Raw genomic sequence first — 25013 nt, forward strand, 5'->3', positions numbered from 1 at the left:
GCTTGCAAGCATTTCACAAATTATAATAAAGGAACCAGCTACATGTACATCAGTACTGACAGATCTGGATCATCTTATTTTCACCTGAGACGTGTTCAGATTCAATTGAAAACTAAATGATGGAATGAATAGATTTCCTGGAAGGGTGAGTTTGGCCTTATCTTACATGCATGTTTTGTGAACAACTGAATGAAACTACTTTAAAGATTTAATATCTATGGAAATATGTTCACATATATAAATAATGTACATAAAAGTGACATTTCCACAAGTTTTATCTTCTGTGTCATATAAAATCTATCTTGTGTCATATTTTTATCTTCTTGGGAGAAAAATTCTATGCTAGAGGAATTCATAGCTTTAAGCTTTAGCTTTTAGTTTTAGATGTTTTTAAATTCCTCATTTCAAATTTATAATTGTACTTTTGCAGAAAGTTCAAAACATCTTTGAGCCTGAAAATGTTCTTATTACGCCTCGTAATTTGCATTGGCCCATCCACTTTCTAATGTCATCACTTTTCTTAGCTACCTCATTCTATTAGCATCTGTCTGTAGCAAATACAGATGTGTGGCCATGTGGCCTTTTGGATAAGAAGGACTTTGGCAAACTTATTTTGTGGAAACTGGCTAAGAACATTAAAGTGGCCCAACTGTACATCTTTAACAATTGGGATTAAAATTAAGTTAAATAAGAAATTAGGGACTGCTACAAGAATCTAGTTGGCCCCCCACCCCAAAGCATTTATACAACAGAAAGTATGTAAACATATCTGAGAATTTATCCAGGGAAACCAAATACGCTTCCCAGTCATTCGAACAGACACCTAGGAATAATTCTTTGCCATTGAAGTTCATTCAAATATAAAACATCATGCAAAGATCATAGCCAAAAGATAATATCGAAGTAAGACGAAGTTTTAAAAATATTCTTTAGTCCCTTTTCATTATTTTTTCAAGTGGCCTTTTTTTTTTTTTTTAATTTCCAGGTTAAGTTATATTTTTTAAAGTCCATGCACATAAGCATATAACCCATCCGTGCGGCTGTTTGTAAAAATGAAATGGGACAAAATAAAAAGAAGTGAAAAATAACACTCCCTTAATGAATTTTAAGTAGTTGAATTTTTAAAAAGTAAACTCTAAGTCATACTGTAGGGCCTACTTTCCCACTTTTTAATAGCTTTCTAAAAAAACTCAAACCTTGAAGTGCATGCAATTAGAAACATGCAACAGTGAGGCTAGGCTTAGTCACAGTACTATTTCAATGCAAGCTGCTTCTATTTTTGGTGTCCTACAGAGAAATAGAATTAGAAATGTTCTAACCTCTGCTCACTCTGTAGGTGAGAGTATAGGCTGGCTGTTTTAAAAAAAAAATTAGGGGGTGAGGTTGGGTTCTTTCTAGCCAGGTCTTTCTCATATTTTAGTTACTGGGTGATTATTTTCCTATGAAATGGAACATTTAAGGATAGACACTTAATTTTGTATATATAATCAACTCCAAACTCTCATGGACAGATTGCCAGGGATGGGGCCTATCTATGAGCATCTGGACATGTTTCCTGCCCCATACATGCATTATCCTGATGCTTTTGTGTCCAAGCTCCTTGGTTTTTAAAGCTTCTCTATTATCTAGACCAATGCAGTATTACATAAAATCAGAATCCCAGGGTCGGATGAATTTTATATTCATCCAGTTCAAGCGCCATCCGATGCTGGACTTTCTTTAAATAATTATACAGTCTAAGGGTTAATAATTCTACTAGGGGTAATGTTTACTTCTGTAAAGGAGCATATATAACTGAGGGGAAAAAAAATCAATAAGCCAGAAATAGATTACTGTTGACTTATCTGCAAAATGAGTACACATTTGAAGATTAAATGACATAATCTATATAATCATTCCTAGCACAGTGCTGGAATATATAATACATATTCAAAAATAGCTATATTTAAATCCATTTATATCACACTCACTACTCCTTATATCCTAAGTGAATAGTGCTATGTAATGTCACATAGTTTTCTGGTTCCTTGTTGTCTGCCACTATGTTAAATTTAGGGTTGCTGAAGTATCATGTTAGTCCAATATGCTATAGAACCAGTCTGCATATTTTAAAATATGAATGAAAAATAAAGATGTCTCTATTATACACTAGATTCTTGTGGTATTAGGGCTATCACTGTGTCATGTGACACATGATAAATTTATATATATATTTACCTATTCATTTGACTCACCTTCCCACTCACTTACTTAAATGCTAAAATCTCAGTCACAAACTGTAAAAATCACCAGCAATTTTGAAATCTTGTGATGACCTCAATAAACGCTTCACAAGTCCAAGGTTCCTCTCCTACTTCATTCATACATCTTGATTGACTACATATGAAGAGTAAAAAAAAAAAGTATTAACACCTACATCTAAAATATCTCACGTATCTACTTCTAATTTCATATAAAGATATTTTAAAAACTCTTCTCTTTGAAAACAATCACATTCAGGTTGGTATTATTATTCAGCTAAGTCTTTGAGCTATGTCATTAAATGTTCTTAAAGATATTTAGTTCTATGACTATGAATAAAGCAATATGAATATTGGCAATTTTGTTGAGGGTAAATTAATTCAGATTATGAATATGTGACCTAAAATTTTTAAAAAAAGTAATTAGCAGCTCTGGTTTCCCTGAAAAAAAAAATGCAGCTATAAGAAGCAGGTAGTTTAATATCAGCACATCTCTAATATCGATGTTATTTAAAGCCATACATTAAGAGTCATAAGCATCTGTAGTGACAGAAGACGCATGCAGCAAAGTACTGAAAAACTGGAATAGAATTAATTGGTTTTGGTCTACCCACTTCAAATTAGAAAATAGCAACAGAAAAAATATTAAACAGTAAATGTATTCGTTAGGCAGGATCAGCAATCACGCTGCCCACACATGATCTGCAATTAATTTGTAAATAAGAAGATTCATCACCTGGAGGATAATAAACTCTAGTTTTATGGCCCAGAAAACTAGACAAGTAAAAACCGCTAATGAATGTACTGTATAAACACAGGGGCAGGAATGTACGTTGGTTGAGCAAGTGAGGATAACAAGGAGACTCTGTTTTGTTATTAAAGTAGACCAAAAGATACATGACACGTATCTGGAGATTTTCCTGAAGTGTTAACACTGCTCAAAACAGGATCGCTTAAAAGGCATAGAGAAGTGTTACTACAAGGTAAGGAGGGCAAAAGTTGATTTTTTAGAAAGAGCCAGCATTTAAAAAATAAAATAAGGATCAGTGTTTAAAAAACTGAGGTAGTTACCTCAATTTTAATTAATTTTTTCTTAGCTGCTGATAGGAAGTCTTACTTATAATTAATAATCTGAAGTGTTTAAGTTTAACATCTTCAGATGTGACAGACTGAAGATATGTCCTCAAATATTATTCATTGAGAACATGAGTATTAATTAGAATTTTCGGTATTGTCCTGCTTTGGAACAGACTTTGATGTGAAAAACTTCTTTCTTTTCTGTAGGTTATAGTTGTATAGTACACCTTAATTCTAAATCCAAAATGAAACACTCAACTTTACATCTATTCAAGTGAGAATATGTTCTTCAGTGCCAGCAAAGAATTCTGAGACCTAATTCTGCAGTGTGTGGTCCTTAGGTTATCTACCTATCAATTTATAGGATTTTTATTGACAACACAGAGTTCTGGTACCAACCTCCTACCAAACGAAACACAACCTCTTGAAGTGGGACCCTGTAACCTGTATACACTACTACCAATATCTCTATGTGATTCTTCCACATATCAAAATTTAAGAGTGGCTGGTTAATATCCATACTTTGCAGTATATCCCTTTGTAAAACAAAATTATTTTTCAATGCTCATGTGGAAATTCTTTTACAAAGTGTAAAAAGTTGCTCTGAAGTTACTCGTGAAGTAATTTCTCAGACCAGTAATCACCTTATTGAGATTAAAAGGATTATTAATGCTAAGAGTAAAGAAGCCAAACAGAAAATCTAATATAGTAACTAGCACTCAAATTTTGAATGCTCTGGAACTCAATTATTAATTCCTGACATAATCAATATATTACACATAACCCTTGTTATTATCAAAACATAACACTTGTCAAAAACATCTTAGTCCTCAGAATAGATGTCACAAAACATATTAAAGTACATGATCATGTACATTTATCATGTCATCAGCAAGACATATTGGACTCCATTCTAGTAACTTAATCTGGCTTATTTGATCATAGTACATTAGAGGTAGCAATATTTCAAAACAAAGTTGAGGAAAGATGTATGCTGCTAGCAGTTACTTTTAAGAGTAAACAGCTGGAGAAAGATAAATAAATGCTTATTTAGAAATCAAGCTCCAAAATACTATACTATACCAAATACTGTGAAGAATGACCACAAAAAGCATAGCTATCTATGGCTATTTAATGTACCGTCAAACATATGATAATCTGGATATGCTTATGTAGGACTGTAATTGATCTTTATGAGGATCACTATCAATCATCAGGAAACAGGCTTTAATGCTCTGCTTTTTTTTGATATGTCAGATTTATTTGTTGACAGAAATTTGGAAGCATATAGTTTTGTTGTTTTGAAACAAAGAGTTCCCCAATATTGCACCGCACCAAACAGATGTGTGCAAGCATGGCTGGGCTACCACAAGCCTGCCTCTTCACGGCAGGGAACGCTCTTGTTGTGGCTGAAATGAGGAAGCAAAATTCCTGTTTCATAGTGGTATTTAGGGGATTTGGAGGAAGGGCCTAACTGTGCACTAACCCATCCTAATGGCAAAGAGACATAAGTCAATACTCTAGCTGTGGTGAGAATTTGTTATATACATAGCAACGTATTTTTGAATGAATGGATGAATGAGTAATACATAGGCATTAAAATCTCTTTCACTTCTCAATATTCACCTTTTTTTAAACCTTTTTTTATTATACAGTATAACATATATAGAAGGAAAAGAAATAAAAAAAAAAACAATAGTTTTAAAGCATTCTTCAAAAAGTGGTTACATGATTGATCCCAGAGTTTGTCATGGGCTACCATACAATCCTCTCATATTTTTCCTTTTAGCTGCCCCAGAATAGGAGGCTAGCGTGCTTAAATAATTTTTTAACATTGTAATCGACTTTTTTTCCCTTCTTTTTTGTGAATAATAACATATATACAAAAAAAAGCTATCAATTTCCAAGCACAGCACCACAATTAGTTGTAGAACATATTTCAGACTTTGACATGGGTGACAATTTCACAATTTTAGGTTTTTACTTCTAGTTGCTCTAAAATACTGGAAACTAAAAGAGATATCAATTTAATGATTCAGCATTCATATTCATTTGTTAAATCCTATCTTCCATGTTTAATTCCACCATCACCTTTGATCTTTCCATACCTCTCATTGGGGTTGTTTGGGCTATGGCAATTCTAAATTTTTGATATTGGAAGGGTATGTCACTAAAATGGGGTAGGGAGATGTAACTATCTGATGTTCTGGAGAGGCTGGGCTAGGTTTCAAGACTTATCTGGACCAGGGACCCATCTGGAGGTTGTAGGCTTCTGGCAAGTTACTCTAGTGCCTGGAACCCTTGCGGAATCTTATAAATTGCTCTAGGTGTTCTTTAGGATTGGCTGGAATGGTCCTGGTTGGGGGTTGGCATGTTATGATAGGTTGGCAACCTCTAGAGTAGCCTCTCGACTCTATTTGAACTCTCTCTGCCCCTGATACTTTATTAATTACACTTCTTTACCCTCTTTGGTCAGGATGAAATTGTTGATCCCACAGTGCCAGGTCTAGATTCACCCCTGAGAGTCCTCTCCCATGTTGCCAGGAAGACTTTCACCCCTGGATGTCATGTCCCATGTAGGGGGAAGGGCAATGATTTCACTTGCAGAGTTGGGCTTAGAGAGAGTGAGGCCACATCTGAGCAACAACAGAAGTCCTCCAGAAGTAACTCTTAGGCATGCCTATAAGTAGTCTAAGCTTCTTTGCTTCCTACATAAGCTTCACAAGAGTAAGCCTCATGATCGAGGGCATGGCCTAATGATTTGGGTGTCCCTAAAGTTTGACACAGTATCAGCAGATTCCCTGATGGAAAAGTTTAAAAGTTCCATAGTCTTTCTCCCTTCCCTCAGGGGACTTGGCCAATACTTTTTGATTATCTGGTTAATATACTCTAGGATGTTTCCAGGCATTACAATAATCTATACAGGATGAGAGGACCTCTTTCTCATTCTGTGCTCTCTGTGTTTCCGTTATTCAAATGAGCTATAGAGATAGGTTGAATTAGATTATGCACTACGGAAAATTTCAGTTCCAGATCAACTAAACCTTTCCTCCATTGGTCTTAAAGAGTATGTGTGGTTCAAAAATATAAACACTGTCTTCCTTACCTCTATGTTCTGAATTACTTTAACCCCAACCTTTTGGCTTCATTCTTATCTCTAAATATTAGGTTATATATATAAAACAGTCCCTTAAAATCCAGAAATAATAATCACCACTCCGGATTTAATGTGTCTGCTCTAAAAGCTTACAATTTAGACCCCTGTTTTCTTATCAGCATTTTCTAAGGTGACCATCCCATTGTTGCTTTTTTGTTTCTGGCTTATTTTGTCTCACCAGATGTCCCATAGGGTCATTCACATCATTGCATGCCTCACGACAATGTTCCTTTTTGTAGCAGCACAACCTTCGTTCATAAGTATACACCATCATTCGCCAATCTACTTCTACATCAGTGCATCCTTCAGCCACCTGCATTCATCGGGCATCATGTAGAAGGCCCAAAGTCCACAGTCCATCAACATTCTCAGTTTTAGATAATTTCATTGTTCCCAAGAGACAGAAAACAAATAAACACATCATCACCAAATAGGAGATCTAAACCTCCTCTTAACTCTTGTCCCTCACCCCATGATTTACCTCTGCTGTTGCTGTAGTAGTGTTGATGGTTTCTTTTTGAACATAGCTCATAGCATGCAGTAGCAGTTTTCCCCTGTACCCTGGACTGTATGCTCTGTTTTAAAAAGGAAAAAAAACAACCCAGTTTAGAAAGATTTTAATCCAGATAGTTTAGAATTAACAATCCTTTAAGAATTTACAATTATTTAATTCTCAAAAAGATAAATTTCACCTATCAGGAAAATTCACTAGCTGAATTTACCTCAAAGGAAGATGAGGTTTTTTCCCAAATAGTTTAAGAATAGAGATTGTGTTACTTAGACGTAGGCGCCATCTAGTGGCAGGAAGCGATAGGTTTAGGGTAATTGTTTTGTCTTTTGAGTAGGGCAATGTGGAATTGGCTACAACCAGTTTTTAATTTTTGCTAAAGATTTTTAAAAATTGCTGTTTTAAATTGCACATATTAAAGTGAAAGTTATTTCTTCAAGTTCAAAAAAATTTAGGCTAATGAACACCACAAAGTGAGAAAGAAGCTGAAGATGATAAAGATACCGCCACATAAACAGTAAAGATAAGGGAGGTTTTAAAATGGAAGTCAACACAAATTCAGCTCAAGAAAAAATACTTCATTGAATATTGATTGTAGATACATTACGTACTATATACATACAATTTATGGGGGATGGTTTTCTTACACTCAAAGTCATTTTCTTTTTGTATTAATATGGAATGGAATTCTTTCTTCTCTGATGCAGAATGCCATGACCACACATTCAAAAATCAGGCAGTCATGAGAAAAATTGGGTTTTCTGATTAATTACGTTAACCAAAAAATATTTACTGAATGACTACTTTGTGCTACTAGAAAAGTTGTGGAGAATTAATAAGATTGAAAGATTAAAACATGGTCTCTGCTTATACTCTAACAAAATGTAGTGGAAATTATAAGATATTAATTACAGCAGAAAACATTTAGCAGTGAAAATCATTTAAAGGGCATTCCAAACCTATGACAACTGTGCAATTAAAGCTGAAGAAAAGAAAGTCGTAGGCTTTGCACCAACCTAAGAGATAACATCTTTATTAAAAATGCATACTATATACTTGTTATTTGTTTGGCATATGCTTCTATAATTTCTGATACTGCTACATTAAAATGTAAATATAATTTTTTTCCAAAGGTAAATAGGAATTATTTTTGAATCATCCACCGCTTTGGATTAGGAAGCATTATATGAGATGGAGAGGAAATAGGGTTTGGAGAGAATCTAAATTCTGAGACTGAATCTCACTGCTGCCAATCTTTAGTTTTGAGACTGAATCTCACTGCTGCCAATCGTTAGTTTTGAGACTGTTTTCAAGGTATCAAACTCTGTGAACCCCAACCTTCTCTTCTAAAAAGAATGTATTATGTTAATTATGTGAAGCCATATATGATATTACTTGGTTAATGGTAGGTAGTCAATAAGCTTTAGCTCCCTTGCTTAAGGCTAGCCCACAGTAAAAACTGAACAAATTTTGAATGAAAATATTTTAGATGGGGCATGCTTAGATATGGAAGGATTGAAGAAATTTTGAGTATGATCTAGAAGAGAGTGATATAACGAGGGAGTAAGAAGGCATGTGAATGAGAGGGCATAAAACTGAAATTGACATGCAGTATCAATGCAGAAGCAAGATAAACAGTAAAGTGTAATTGTGAAAAACTTGTATCTGATGCTCATTTTATCTATCGTATGCAGAGATGAGTAAAACATGAATTAAAAATAAATATATAATAGGGGGAACACATGTTAAGATAAATTGAGTAGATTGAAATATATTGGGTAGATGGAAATACTAGCGGTCAATGAGAGGGAGGGGTAAGAGGTATGGTATGTATGAGTTTTTCTTTTTATTTCTTTTTCCAGAGTGATGCAAATGTTCTAAGAAATGATCATGGTGATGAATATACAACTATGTGATGATATTGTGAGTTATTGATTATATACCAAGAATGGAATGATCATATGGAAAGTTCATATGTTAAGAATGTTAGTGTTTGTATGTTGTTATGTTTTGTCAATAAACATATAAAAAAGGATAAACAGTGAAAAGAATTAAGGCAAGAATGATATTACAGTTACGTAAAGATCAACTCTCAAAGATTTATTTTATATGACAGGCAGTAGGAACCACAGTATTTTCTTGCAAAACAATCATAAAAGTAACTGATTTTCCACGTTGTTTTGCCATTAAGCCAACCCAATCTTAATGCACAGTGATTTGTTATTCTTTCCAAGGGAGGAGAAAAAGCTAAAGGATCAATTACTTCCAGCTATATATTTGACCAGAAACCTTGAAGTAAAATCCTTCTAAAGTATTTCCTAAAATAGTTTTTATGCTTCCCTATGTACCCTCAGTACTCAACATATGCTTGTGGAGTTTTTTGTTTCTTTTTCTTTTGATAATTAAGAAAAAAGTAAGTAATAACATTTTAAATTTGATTCATAGGTATGAAGAAGTCTTCAGGAAAAAAAATTCCATAAGGATTTAATTATTTAGCTTTACCTCCAACATCTGAAAACTAATCCATGTTATTCAGAACTTCCTAAAGCATGGTACTAGAATTTCTGTATCAATAACATATATTTCTTAAAACTCTTTAAAGCGAGTTATCCTACTTGAAAATGATCTTAGTCTTAGAAATATGTCAAAGGAAAATAAGAAAAATAATTTCTATATAAATGTTTTATAAATTGTTCCTTTTTTAACTTTTTATTTTGAAATAATTTCAAAATAAAACTGTTCCTTTATTTTTTAACTACTTTGAAATAATTTCAAACTTACAGAACAGCTGCAAAAATAATATAAAACGCATGCAGAGAGCCTTAACATAGCCCCCACCCAGATCCACTGATCCACCAGTTTTTATCATTTTGCTCATTTGTTCTATCAGTCTATCTACCAACTATCTACCTCTGTACCTATCTCTATTTAGCTCTTTTCTAAGCATTTGAGAGTAGGTTATGTGCTATGATGGTTAAGTTCATGTGTCAAATTGGCTAGGTTATGGTGTCCAGTTGTTTGATAAAACCTGATTGTTACTGTGAGAATATTTCCTGGATTTATATCATTAGTCAGTTGATTACATTTGTGGCTAATTATATCTAAAATCAACTAAAGAGATTGCCTTCCACAACAAGAGAAGTCTCATCCCAATAGTTGAAGGCCCTAAGGGGAGAACTGATGATTTAGCAGTCAGAAGGAAGAATTTCCATCTCTACTTCTTTGATGTTGCCAACTTGAGGTCTGCTCTATGGAATTTAGATTTACCCATCCCCACAATCATGAGACAATTTCTATAATAAATCTCACAATATATATATTATATATATATAATATATATAACATATTTAACATATATATAGCCTGTCAGTTCTTTTTCCCTGCAGAATCCTATTATATATACATTATGCTCCTTGAATATTTAATACTTGCATGTACATTTCCTAAGAACAAGGATATTTGCTTATGCAACTAATCAAGTTCAAGACATTTAACATAGATATATATCTTATAGTTTGTATTCAAATTTTTTCATATGCCTAAATAATTTCCTTTTGGACCTTTTCTCCTCCATTATTAAATCCAGTCCAGGATTATGTATTACATTTAATTGCCATTGTCTCTTTAGTCACTCTCTCTTTTCTTCATTACTGGAAATAAATATGTACAACATAAACCCTCCCATCTCAACCACTCACAGGCATACTGTTTAGTGGGATCTGTCACTGTCACGATGTTGCATTACCTTCACTACCATCTATTACTAGAATATTCCAGTATCCTCCAACAGAAACCTTATATCCATTGGGCATTAATGTACCACCCCCCACCCCCACCCCTGGTAGCCTGTACTCCACTTTCTGATTCTATGAATTTGAATATTCTAGCTATTTCATATGTGTAGTCACACCATATCTGTCCCTTTTTTATATGACCTATTTCACTCAGCATGATCTATATTGTAGCATCCATCAGAACTTCATTTCCTTTTAAGGTAGAGTAATATTCCATTGTATGTATATACCACATTTTACTATGCGATCATCTGCTGATGAACATTTGGTCTGCTTCTACCTTTTGGTATTTGGCATAGCTATGTACAATGCTATGAATATTGGTGTACAAATATCTGTACAAGTCCCTGCTTTCAATTAGTTTGGGTACACACCTAGAAGTACAATTGCTGGGTCATATGGTAGTTCTAAAGTTTAACTTTTTGAGGGACTGTCAAACTATTTTCTACAACAGCCACACCAGTTTACATTCCCACCAACAACATACTAAGGTTTTCTATTTCTTTGCATCTTCATCAGCATTTTTTGTATTCCATTAAAAAATAATATCCAGAACAACAACAAAAAGATAAGAAAAATATATATACATTATACTGGGCATGAGGTGGTATCTCATTGTAGTTTTGATTCACATTTCCCTAATGACTAATGATTTAAGCATCTTTCCATGTTCTTAGTAGCCATTCATTTATCTTCTTTGGAGAAATGTCTAGTCAAGTCCTTTGCTTATTTAATTGAGTTGTTTGTCTTTTTGTTGTTGAGTTGTAGGAAGGATCCTTAATTCTTATACGCTACAATAAATCCAGTAAATAAATATTATATTATAGTTTGTTTTCAGCAGAACATAGATATAATTCAAAATCCATAGCCTTTTTCTACCTCTTATAAACTAAGTGCATGGATTTTCATGTTCTTTAATCACTATAGTGAGAAAAGAATAAATGAGAACGTACAGTATACATCTAATAGGCGTTCCAGATGAAAGGCTATGGTTAAGTGTGGAAAGGCAAAGAAAAGGAAATAGTTAAGAATGTTTTGGAATTGATGGAAGACTTGAGTTTTTAATTTGAAGAAGGGCACTAAGATGAGGAGATTAAATTAAAATGATTAATTACTAGGTACACCAAAAATGAAACTACATAGATTAAATTCAAAGAGAGAGACTTAAAAAAGTAAAAAGAAAACAACAAAAACAAAGCAAAACTAGAACAACAAAAAGTTTCCACCAAAGATGCAAGAAGAAATGACTGAGAACAGTGGAATAATTATTTTAGTATTCTCAGTTAAAATAACCAATGAACTAGAATTTAATAGCTAGTTAACTTGTCGTTTGACATTGAAAGTAAAATAAAGACATTTTTCAATCAAAGTCAAAGAGAGTTTCCATTCACAGAACTTCACTGAAAACAGTAATAAAGGATGTATGTCAATAAGAAGGCAATAAAGCCTAGATGCAAGAAGCAATAAAGCAAGAAATCAGTATTTACATGGTTAAAACTAACATTAACTGTAAAAAAATAAAACTAAAATGATAATTGATTATGAAGATTGGAAAGCAAGATGAAATTGCACAATAATAATATGGAGAATGGCAGAGGAGTTTATTGGCATTCAAGCATTTTAAGATGCTTGGTTCAGAGGAGTGGGAGAAATATTGATTAAATTTAGACATTGATAAGTTAAATATTCATTTAAAAATGTAAGGATAACAACTAAAAACAAAAGATAAAATATATAACTTCCAAACCAATAGATAGAAAAGAAAAGAGAAAGAAAAAAATAATCTAATAGAAGACAGGAAAGGAGAAAAAAGGAGCAAAAAAAAAAATTATAGAAAACAAAATGGTAGAACTATTTAATTATAGCCTGCCTTTTTCTACAAAGAATTTAAGATTGTTGAACATCATAATAGTAATAGTACTTGGCATTTACTAAAACTTTACAGTTAAAAAAATGTTTATTTATAATTTTATAATTATTATCCTTTTTTTTCATTTCTGACACCAAATCCATTTTACTATCTTTTCTTTATCATTAAGGTCATTTGTTAATCTATGAAAGCCTAGTGTGAACTGCCTTACAGTCACACATGGATGAAGTAAAGGGTAAGATCCTGGAGCTCACTCATCTGAGGGCTCCCAAATGTTTTATAACAATACCTCCAGGCTGATTCTGTTATTGGTCATGGTTTAAATGAATTGATTTATAGATTATATGCAATCAGTATAATAATATTAATAACTAACACTTATATAGAGTTTACTAAGTATTTTACAATTATTATCATTTGATTCTCACAACAACCCTATTGAATAAGTGCTATAATTGTCCTGCACTGGTTCCTGAGTTACTGTTCTTAACCACTATGCAAATATTTTAAATAAATCTTATTTGGTCACTATTGTGATAAATGACAATATCTTTTACCCAGTTGGCATTAGAGAATAGTAAATGTGGCATGCAAAGTTATATAAAAGGTTAACAATTAGTATATGTAACTGATAATTGTTCTACAATAAAAAGGATTATAATAAAATATTCATTCTTGGCCACTGGTGAGTCACAGGGTTGGGGGAGACAGAAGCATCAGAACTAGATTATCAGAAACTAGGAATAGATTGGATGATGTGTAAAAATTTGCTACATGATAAGGATGACATTTGAAATCAGTAGGATAAAGTCAAATTACTTAATAAATGATGGAGGAACAACCAGGTAGTCATCTTGGAAAACACAAATTTGGAGTCCTGTCACATCTTACACCAAAATAAAATCCACATGGGTCAAGGATTTAAATGTAAGAGTCTTTGAAGAAGGAAGAGTAGGGTGCTTTCAACATTTTATGATGTGAAATCCAACTGAGAGGCAGAAGCAAAGCCATCAAATGTTTTTTGATACTTTTATGCAACAAAAAATAACAAACAAATCTGCAGAGGGCCCCAGGTTTTCCCACTCAACACCTCAAAAGAGCAGTTCTGCATTTATCCATTGTATATAATGGTGCTCCATGTAAGATTCCATTTGACAAAGGGTTCATTGCTAGAATAAGAATAGGAGAAAGAGGACAAAGTTGAAAACCACTCTCTAGGACTGCACACTGAGACCCAGGGCAGTTAAATGACTTAAAGTCACAAAATTAGCAGCATAATTTGATCTAGATTTCTTGTGGCCACCCCCACCCCCCACCATTATCCTTTGTTAAGAGTCAATGAAACATTCAATTAGCAGTGAAATACACCCTCTTTCTCAGTAACTAAGTAGCCTATTGAATTTTTATTGGCTTAAACATATCCCATCATGGGCAGGCACCAGGACTGATTTTTAATTACTTATTATAATACTAGAGTCTAGAAATATGTAGGTTAGAACAAGCTGAATAGACTTGTCAAAGAAATATATTATGTACGTGCTTCTTTGAGAATTATTTTTAAATTTCTACAAACCAATTTGAAATATATCAGAAACATTTTACAACTTAGTGAAATTTAGTATAATGCATCAACTCGATCCAAATTTCCAAAGCATATTATTTAAACAATTTCATAGCACAGACACCGTGGTTAGTGTTACAGCTTCACCAAGCATTTTTAATTTTTTTTTTCATCCAACAAGAAGCCATAACTTTATTAATGACAGAAACAGCACAAATTTCAAACCAAGCTCAGGTTACTCTTTTGAAACACCAAAAAAATTTCCTCATTTTCAGATGGTCACAGTGTTAATTCCATAATAGCATTTACACTATCATTACTGTTGTTCTTCAGGGCTCGGACTGCCTTAGCTCTCGACACATTTGCTTGCGACATGACCAATTCCATGTCCTTAACTTCCACACCTGTTTCATCCACCTGCTCCTCTTCACTCTCCTCTTGTACAGCTGGAGTCCGTTTTCCTGAATGTTCCAGACAGCTTCACCTTGTACTTTGAATTTCTCAGCAGCTGTTAGTTGTGCTTGTTGAGATAAATCCTCGATCTTGGCTTCCCCCCCAAACTATGTAGGTATCCGATGCTGGGCTCTTGTAGACATCTGGCTTTGTGATGACAAAAAGGATATTCTTAGATTTCCGAATAGTGCCTCTAGGAACTCCTGTAACCTGTCGAAAACTCAGTTTGGACACAGCCTTTCGTGCCGTCTTTTCACTCCGACTCGTTTTGCTTTACTGACTGGCTCTTCATCAATTTCAGCTGCTGCTGCCAGTTGAGCCTGTTGTGTGGTTGCTTGTGTAGAATCCTGTTCCGCCAGCTCTGGTACTGATTCATCACTGTCAGATTCTGTTCTAGACCCTGTCTCAGCCTGGGCTGTGGCAATTCCTGCTCTATAGCAGGGAAGGTTTCTATGGCTTCATTTCGTGAACGTGGAACCAAGATGGCGCATCTTTTTTTTTTTTAATTTTCAACTACATTTTAACAAGTAGTTGTAGAATAGATTTTAAAATTTGGTATGGGTTACAGTTCCACAATTTTTCGTTTTTTCTTCTAGCTGATCCAAGACACCGGAGACCAACAGAAATATCAATATAATGATCAGCAGTCATTCTTATTTGTTAAATCTTATCTTCCTGTTATGTTCCTCCTCTTTATTTTTTAAAATTTTTTTATTTTTAATTAAAATTTTTTTTACCTCCTTCTCTTTAAATAACATATATACATAAAAGCAATAAATTTCAAACCACACTGCAACAGTTATTTGTAGAACAGATTCTAGAGTTCAGCATGGGCCACAACTCCACAATTCAAGGTTTTTATTTCTAGCTGCTCCAAGGCACTAGAGGCCCAAAGAAATATCAACATAATGATTCGGCACTCACACTCATCTGTCAAACCCGACCCTCCTTGCATAACTCCATCACCACCCTTGCACCCCCCAACACTCTCCAGGGGCACATGGGCCATGGCTACCGCAACCCTCTGCACTTCCCAGCATATTGGAAGGGGCTGTCCACAACATGGGACAGGGGGATGGAACCAGTGGATGCTCTGGAAATGCTGGCCCCCACCCCTTTATCCCAGGACACATCTTGGTTCAAGGACCCATCTGGAAGGTGCAGGTCTTAGAATATTACCCTAGTGCATGGAACCTTTGCAGAATCCCATACAATGCCCTAGGTATCCTCTAGATTGGCAGGAATGTTCCTGGCTGGGATTTGGCAAGTTATGATAGATAGCAATGTCTAACTAAAGCATGAACAGGAGTGACTCCAGTGTAGCCTCTTAACTCTGAACTCTCTCAGCCACTGACACCTTATTTGTTACACTTCTTTTCCCCCTTTTTGTCAGGATGGCACTGTTGATCCTATGGTGCTGGGCCAGGCCCATCCCTGGGAGCCATCTGCCACGCTGCCAGGGAGACCTCCATCTCCGGATGTCATGTCCTACACAGGAGAACGGGCAACGGTTTCACCTGCAGAGCTGGGCTCAGAGTGAGAGAGGCCACATCTGAGCAACAAAAGAAGTCCGCCAGAGGTGACTCCTGGGCTTACTTCTAGGGAGGCTAAGCTTCTCCGCCACACACATAAGCTTCACAAGAGCAAGCCTCAAGACCAAGGGCTTTCCACCAAGTCCTTTTTGCATACTAGTCTCATTGTTACTTCATGAAAAAAAAAAATTATTTGATGTTTTGTTGTATGTGAATATTATCTCTAAATATTTTTGGTCAGAAAAATTAATAGCTCAGTTGTTCTTGTTAGGTACTAAGGACCCAATGGTGTTTTGAAATGTAGAATGAAAAATGATCATTCAATAAGGGAAAATAATGTCTTTATTTAATCTTTAATCACATCATTTGTAACCTCAGAATTTTCCATTTTAAACCTTTTCATTCAAAGGCTGAGACTTATTTAAAATATTATCATCTATCTGTAATAAAGTCCTGTCATTTTGTGATTTAGTATTAACTCCTCTCCATGAATGAGTTTGTTTTCACCTAAATTCTTAGGAAACTAATCTATTTTACTAACATTTTAAAGGCTTAAGATTATTGCTTAACTTATTAAATTCACAATAATTATTTTTAAAATCAGAAAATTGTAACAAAACTAAAATTAAGATTAGAAAGGGTTTATAGTGAACTAATCTACAAAAATAAGTTTGTCATAAAAATAAAGTTGTACTCTAATAATAAGACTCTTTATAGATCCAATTAACTTCATCCAACAAAGATGATCTTGTATAGGTTATCTCATTAGAGGCTAAAAAAGCTTTTGAAGTTTAGCTGGAACAACATTTTTCTGATACTTAACACATTTTCATTTAATTCTCTTGTTTCTAAGTGGATCAAGTTTATTTTACAAAGGTTCAGAAGCTTTATGTAATCCCTAACCAATAAGCCACTAATATTTTTACTCAGAATAGGAACTGTCAGTTTGAGGAGTCTATAAAATTAAGAAAAAAATATTTTTTACTTCAGTTCTTAAGAAGAGAGTAAAGATTTAAGCAACAGTATCCTGCATATTGAAACAAACAAATGAAAATTTGATACCTCTTTGAATCTGACATTACAAACAGTTCTTTATGGGTCCTCCAGTAGTGCTCTGGTGGAGCCAATTACCTTATGCAGGAATACACATGAAAAATGCCTCCAAATAATCACTTAAAATAGTCCACAAAAGGTAAGAAAACCAGAGATACTGAACAATTAGAGCTTCAATTTTCTACTTATATTTGAGTATTCTGCCTAACAATTTTTTTATCATCACATAGTTGTGTATTCATCACCATGATCATTTTAGAACATGTCCAAATTAAGGCATTCAGAGAAAGATACTGTGGCTCAAAGAAGGCTGATCTGAGAAGGCATGTGGCTGGTGTCTGCTGGTCCTTGTTCCTGGTTCATTGCTTCCACTTCCAGTGCCTGTAGTTTTCTCTCTAAGCATCTTTAGGCCTTCACTTAGCTCCTCCAGGACACGAGTCTGGCAACATTGGGTTATGGCTTGCTTAGTCTCTCATGGAAAGGCACATGGTGACATCTGCTGGGCTCTGCTTATGTCTAGGCATCTGCTCTCTCTGTCAGCTTTCCAAGCATTTCCAAACATCCATTTCTCTGTCAGCTCTGAAGCAACTGTTCTTCAAGCATCTGCATTTGAAGTTTCTTCAAAATGTTTCCCCTTTTAAAGGATTCCAGTAAACTAATCAAGACCCACCTTAAATGGACAAAGTCACACCTCCATTTAATGAAAAGGTCACATCCACAATTGGGAGTGTCACCTCTCCCTGGAAATAATTCAATTAAGTGTTTCCACCCTACAATGTTGAATCAGGATTAAAGGACCTGGCTTTTTGGGGAAACACAATACTTTCAAATTAGCATAGGGAAGTACTTTGGCTTCTTTTGCCTACCATCTTCCTAAGTAATACATGGAAGATAGGATATTATCACACAAAATATTGGATACTCAGCCCTCCTGTATACCTTATCTGAAATATAAAAATCTTTTAAACTATTCTATCCTTACAGTTGATAAGGTTGTCTTTATTTATTGTTAATATAGCTCTTCTTCAAAATTATCATTCTTTGTCTTCTATGGCTAGAGGACATGATATTCAGTATTTTTCCTGAAATAATTAGCATTTACTTGGATTCATCCCTCAGTTTTATTTTCTAAGTTAAAAAAACTAAACTATTCTCATCTTTATTCATGTGTTCTATTATTAAAACAATAATTACTGTTGCTTTTTCTTTCTCTTAAAATGTGATAATAAAACTTAGATATAAGACCCTAAAAGGGGCCTACACAAAGCCCAAAATAGGAAGAGATTACTTCCTTGTACAGGCTTATTAGAAAAGAATATGGGATTTTATGAAGTACACAAATGAAAAAGATGGAGAATTCGATGAGCTTCATGACTGTATAGTTGTGAGCAGAGAGGAATACATTCAAAGCATTGATGTATATGTGTCAGGAGTGGAATATTACAAAGAAGGGGGGTAGTTTTTAGCATGACCAGGGAAAATATGTCGGAGGTTAATCCTCCAAAATGGAAATGAGGTCTCTCTTATTTATTTATTTATTTAAACATAGCAACATATAAACACAAACATTCTTACCATATGATCATTCCATTCCTGGTATATAAACAACAACTCACATTATCATCACATAGTTGTATATTCATCACCACGATCACCTCTCAGAACATTTGCATCAATCCAGAAAAAGAAATAAAAAGAAAAAAGAAAAAAATTCGAACATACCATACCCACCCTCACTGATTACCAGCATTTTTATCTACTAAATTTATTTTAACATTTGTTCCCCCCATTATTTATTTATTTTTAATCCATATGTTTTACTCATTTGTTGATAAGGTAGAAAAAAGAAGCATCAGACACAAAGTTTTCACAATCACACAGTCACATTGCGAACTCTATCATTATACAATCATCTTAAAGAAACATGGCTACTGGAACACAGCTGTACATTTTCAGACAGTTCCCTCCAGCCTCTCCATTACACCTTAACTAAAAAGCTGATATTAGTATAATGCATAAGAATAACCTCCAGGATAACCTCTCAACTCCATTTGGAATCTCTCAACCATTGACACTTAATTTTGTCTCATTTTGCTCTTCCTCTTTTTGGTCGAGAAGGTTTTCTCAATCCCTTGATGCTCAGTCCCAGCTCATTCTAGGATTTCTGTCCCATGTTGCCAGGAAGGTCCACACCCCTGTGAGTCATATCCTTCATAGAGAGGGGGAAGGCAGTGAGTTTGCTTGTTGTGTTGGCTGAGAGAGAGAGGCCACAACTGAGCGACAGAAGAGGTTCTCTGGGGGTGACTCTTGGGCCTAATTTTAAGTAGGCTTAGCCTATCTTTTGTGGGGTTAAATTTCATATGAACAAACCCCAAGATTGAGGGCTCAGCTTATTGCTTTGATTGTCCCCACTGCTTGTAAGAATATCAGGAATTCTCCACTTGGGGAAGTGGAATTTTTCCCCTGTCTCGCCATTACCAAAGGGGACTTTGCAAATACTTTTTTATTCACTGTTCAAATCACTCTGGGATTTATTGGGGCATCACTCTGGACAAATCAACAAAATCTCATGCCCTACTCAAGGTTCCATAACTTATGGTGTTCAATTAAGCTGTCCACATAAGTTATATTAGGAAATGCACCAGGGAAAATATAAATTTTATACCAAATAAATATTTTTTTGCTTTAATCTCAAACATAAGTTAAAGTTTTAAAATATTAGTTACCATCTATTTTCAACACCCTGCAGTATTGACATTCCTTTGTTCTCCCTCATGCAAAAACATTTTTAAATTTGTACATTTAGTCACTATCATTATACACTCTAGGCATTCCTAGATTATACCATCTCAGTCTTTATTGTCTATCTTTCCTTCTGATTTCATTTGTTCCCCAGGCCTCCTCCCTTTATCATTCTCACATTCAGCTTCATTCAGTGTTCTAATATTATTGTATTACAGTTAGGTAGTATTGTGCTATTCATTTCTGAATTTTTACATTCAGTCCTGTTGCACAATCTGTATCCCTTCAGCTCGAATTACCCAATATCTACCCTATTTCTATCTCCTGATGGTCTCTGTTACCAACTGAAATTCTCCAAGTTCATTCACTAATGTCAGTTCATATCAGTGAGACCATACAGTATTTGTCCTTTTGTTTCTGGCAAATCTCACTCAGCATAATGTCCTAAAAGTCCATCCATGTTTTACGTACTTCATAACTTTATTCTGTCTTACAGCTGCATAATATTCCATCATATATATATGCCACAGCATGTGTCATTTTCTGTTTTATTGATAACGGCCATTCTGATGAGTGTGAGATGAAATATATTCCGGTTCTGATTTGCATTTCCCTAATACAAGGGAAGTTGAGCATCTTTTCATGTGCCTTTTGGCCATTTTTATTTCCTCTTCTGAGAAATGTCCGTTCATGTCTTTTGCCCATTTTGTAACTGGGTTGTCTATCTTTTTGTTGTTGAGTTGAACAATCTCTTTCTATATTCTGGATACTAGACCTTTATCTGATGTATCATTTCCAAATATTATCTCCCATTGTGTAGGCTGTCTTTTTACTTTCTTTTTCTTTTTTTTTTTTTTTGACATGGGCAGGCACCAGGAATCGAACCCGAGTCCTCTGGCATGACAGGCAAGCATTCTTGCCTGCTGAGCCACCGTGGCCCACCCTCTTTTTACTATCTTGATGAAGTTCTTTGATGCACAGAAGTGTTCAATTTTGAGGAATTCCCATTTCTTTCTTTCTTCAATGCTCATGCTTTGGATGTAAGGTCTAGGAAACCACCTCCTATTATAAGATTTATAAGATATTTCCCTACATTTTCTTCTAAAAGTTTTATGGTCTTAGATCTAATGGTTAGGTCTTTGATCTATTTTGAGTTAATTTTTGTATAGGGTGTGTGCTGGTTTGAAAGGAAGTATGCCCCCTAGAAAAGCCATGTTTTAATCAAAATCCCATTTCATAAAGGTATAATAATCCCTATTCAATACTGTATGTTTGAAAGTGTAATCAGATCATCTCCTTGGATGATGTGATTTAGTTAAGAGTGGTTGTTAAGCTGGATTAGGTGACGACATGTCTCCACACATTTGGGTGGGTCTTGATTGGTTTATTGGAGTCCTATAAAAGAGGAAACATTTTGGAGAAAGAAAAAGATTCGGAGAGAGCAGAGAATGCTGCAGCACCACGAAGCAGAGAGTCCATGAGCCAGCAACCCTTGGAGATGAAGAAGGAAAACGCCTCCTGGGGGGCTTCATGAAACCGGAAGCCAAGAGAGAAGAAGCTAGCAGATGATGCTGTGTTCCCCATGTGTCCTTCCAGATGAGATAGAAACTCTGACTGTGCTCACCATGTGCCCTTCCACTTGAGAGAGAAACCTGGAACTTCATTGGCTTCTTGTACCAAAGTATCTTTCCCTGGATGCCTTTGATTGGACATTTCTATAGACTTGTTGTAATTGGGACATTTTCTTGGCCTTAGAACTGTAAACTAGCAACTTATCAAATTCCCCTTTTTAAAAGCCATTCCATTTCTGGTATATTGCATTCTGGCAGCTAGCAAATCAGAACAGATTTTGGTACCGGAGAGTGGGTTGCTGTTGCTGTGGTTTGCAAATACCAAACATGTTGGAATCGCTTTTTAAATGGATAAGGGAAAGATTCTGGAAGAGTAGTGAGAAGCTTGATAGAGAAGGCCTAGAATGTTTTGAAGGGACTGTTGATAGAAATGTGAACTCTAAAGATACCTCTGACTAGGTTCTAGACAGAAATGAGGAGTGTGTTATTGCAGACTGGAAGGAAGGCGATCCTTGTTTTAAAATAGCAGATAATATGGCAAAATTGACTAGTGGCTTTGGCTGGAAGGCTGATTTTAAAAGCCATGAACTTGGATATTTAGCAGAAGAGATTTCCAAATTAAATGTGGAAAGTGCTACCTGGTTTCTCCTCATAGCTTATAGTAAAATGCGACAGGAGAGAGATAAGCTGAAAACCGAACTCTTGAGTAAAAATAAACCAGAAATTGAGGTCCTGGAAAATTCTGGGCCTCCAGAAAGGGAGAATAACACCCTGTGTGAGGATTTAAACAAATGTGAAACCAGTCAACCATTTCAGAGAAAGACAGGATCGGACATGGAGTTATCCAGGAAAAATTGTGGAAACTCCTTATGTCTGATGGGCACAATCCAAGACTACTGCATAGAAAGCCAACGAGAGTGCTGTGGGACCTGTATAAATACAGCTGCTGCCAGTCTGGACTGGGGGGTTCAGAGAAGAGACACATTGGAGGAAAAATAACTTCAGAGGCCAAACCATGGAGACTGAGGTCTGAAGTCAAGAAGCCTCGGGCCAGTAGAGTGCACCCACCCAAGCCCACGGAGAGGGTGAGTTTGCCCCAGGGGCAGAGAGTGGGCCTTCCACCTCTTGCAATGAAAGTGTCATGCCACCTCAGGCCTTGGAGAGGGTGAAGCACATTCTGGTTGAGCATGTGCCCCAGAAATGGCGGACAGCCCAGGTGCAGCTCCGATACTTGGAGAGGGTGAAGCACATTCCTTGGGTTTTGGGGAGAGCCTGGCTGCCACCAGGCGTGTGCCCCGGAGATGGCAGAGAACCTGGGTGCAGCAGTGATGCTTGGAGAGGGTGGAGCCTAGAAAAAGGTGTTCTCCCCAATGTCCCCCAAGCTTGCATTCGAAGAGGGGCAGGCCTCTGCTTAGGCCCTTGGAAAGGGTGGGACTGCCGTTTTCAGAAGCCCTGAGAATAAATGATTCCCAGACTTTGAAATCTAATGGACTTTGCCATGCGGGCTTTCGAAACTGTATGGGTCCAGTGACCCCTGTGTTCTTTCCTCCCTATGGAAATGCATATATGTATCCCATGACTGGCCCTCCTTTGTATGTTGGCAGCAAATAACTTGTTATAAGTTTTCAAAGGTCCAGAGCCAGAGAACTTTGCCTTAGAACAGACCATACCTGTAACTAACTTTGATAGGAGTTTGCACTGTTTCTAACTTTGTATTTCATTTGTATTGCTACTGAAATGGTTTAAGGACTTCTGATATTATTATGAAATTAATGTATTTTGTATATGGGAAAAACATGTCTTTTTTAGGGGCCAGAGGGTGGAATGTGCTGGTTTGAAAGGAAATATGCCCCCTAGAAAAGCCATGTTTTAATCACAATCCCATTTCATTAAGGTAGAATAATCCCTATTCAATACTATATGTTTGAAACTGTAATCAGATCATCCCCCAGATGATGTGATTTAGTCAAGAGTGGTTGTTAAGCTGAATTAGGTGACGACATGTCTCCACCCATTTGGGTGGGTCTTGATTGGTTTATTGGAGGCCTATAAAAGAGGAAAGATTTTAGAGAAATAAAGAGGTTTGGGGAGAGCAGAGAATGCTGCAGCACCATGAAGCAGAGAGTCCATGAGCCAGCAACCTTTGGAGATGAAGAAGGAAACACCTCCTGGGGGAGCTTCATGAAACCGGAAGCCAGGAGAGAGGAAGCTAGTAGATGATGCCGTGTTTGCCATGTATCCTTCCAGATGAGATGTGCCTTTCCAGATGAGAGAGAAACTCTGTGTTCACCATGTGCCCTTCCACTTGAGAGAGAAACCTTGAACTTCATTGGCCTTCTTGTACCAAGGTATCATTCCCTGGATGCCTTTGATTGGACATTTCTATAGACTTGGTGTAATTGGGACATTTTCTTGGCCTTAGAACTGTAAACTAGCAACTTATTAAATTCCCCTTTTTTAAAATTTATTTATTAATTAAAAAAAATTTAACAAACCAAATAAAACATCAACATATATAATCAGTAAGTCACAATATCATCACTTAGTTGCATATTCATCACTTCTTAGAACATTTGTATCAATTCAGAAAAAGAAAGAAAAAAACAATAGAAAAAGAAATAGAATGAAAACAGAAAAAAAAAATTATACGTACCATACCTCTTACCCCTCGCTTTCATTGATCACTAGGATTTCAAACTAAATTTATTTTAACATTTGTTCCCCCTATTATTTATTTTTATTCCATATGTTCTACTCGTCTATTGACAAGGTAGATAAAAGGAGCATCAGACACAAGGTTTTCACAATCACACAGTCACATTGTGAAAGCTATATCATTATTCAGTCATCCTCAAGAAGCATGACTACTGGAACACAGCTCTACATTTTCAGGCAGTTCCCTCCAGCCTTTCCATTACATCTTGAATAACAAGCTGATATCTACTTAATGCATAAGAATAACCTCCAGGATAACCTCTCGACTCTGTTTGGAATCTCTCAGCCATTGCCACTTTGTCTCATTTCACTCTTCCCCATTTTGGTTGAGAAGGTTTTCTCAATCCCTTGATGCTAAGGCTCAGCTCATTCTAGGGTTTTTCTCAATCCCTTGATGCTGAGTCTCAGCTCATTCTAGGATTTCTGTTCCACATTGCCAGGAAGGTCCACACCCCTGGTAGTCATGTCCCTTGTAGACAGGGGGAGGGTGGTGAGATTGCTTGTTGTGTTGGCTGGAGAGAAAGGCCACATCTGAGCAACAAAAGAGGCTCTCTGGGGGGTGACTCTTAGGCCTAAATTTTAAGTAGACTTGACCTATCCTTTGTGGGGTTAAGTTTCATATGAACAAACCCCAAGACTGGGGGCTCAGCCTATAGCTTTGGTTGTCCACACTGCTTGTGAGAATATCAAGAATTCAACTTAGGGAAGTTGAATTTCTCCCTGTTCTCACCATTCCCCGA

The 25013-nt window shown here is 35.7% G+C and overlaps 1 long non-coding RNA gene and 1 pseudogene across 12 annotated transcripts in view; both read right to left on the bottom strand.

Annotated features, from left to right (window-relative positions):
* LOC143677679 (uncharacterized) overlaps nucleotides 1-25013 on the bottom strand; it is a 71681-nt gene that overhangs the window by 20456 nt on the left and 26212 nt on the right. For 7 of the 12 annotated variants that reach the window (XR_013172791.1, XR_013172794.1, XR_013172792.1 and 4 more), the window contains exons 2-3: nucleotides 6956-7049; nucleotides 2235-2376 (exon numbers count right to left, since the gene is read on the bottom strand). This is a non-coding gene — a long non-coding RNA (uncharacterized LOC143677679). The remainder of the gene's footprint in view (nucleotides 1-2234; nucleotides 2377-6955; nucleotides 7050-25013) is intronic. The other 5 variants (XR_013172799.1, XR_013172797.1, XR_013172793.1 and 2 more) reach the window with 1 other exon arrangement.
* Nucleotides 14487-25013, bottom strand: part of LOC143676794 (nascent polypeptide-associated complex subunit alpha pseudogene) — a 36577-nt pseudogene continuing 26050 nt past the window's right edge.

This window comes from Tamandua tetradactyla, chromosome 3 (genome assembly GCF_023851605.1).
Source record: "Tamandua tetradactyla isolate mTamTet1 chromosome 3, mTamTet1.pri, whole genome shotgun sequence".
NCBI classification, from domain to species: domain Eukaryota; kingdom Metazoa; phylum Chordata; class Mammalia; order Pilosa; family Myrmecophagidae; genus Tamandua; species Tamandua tetradactyla.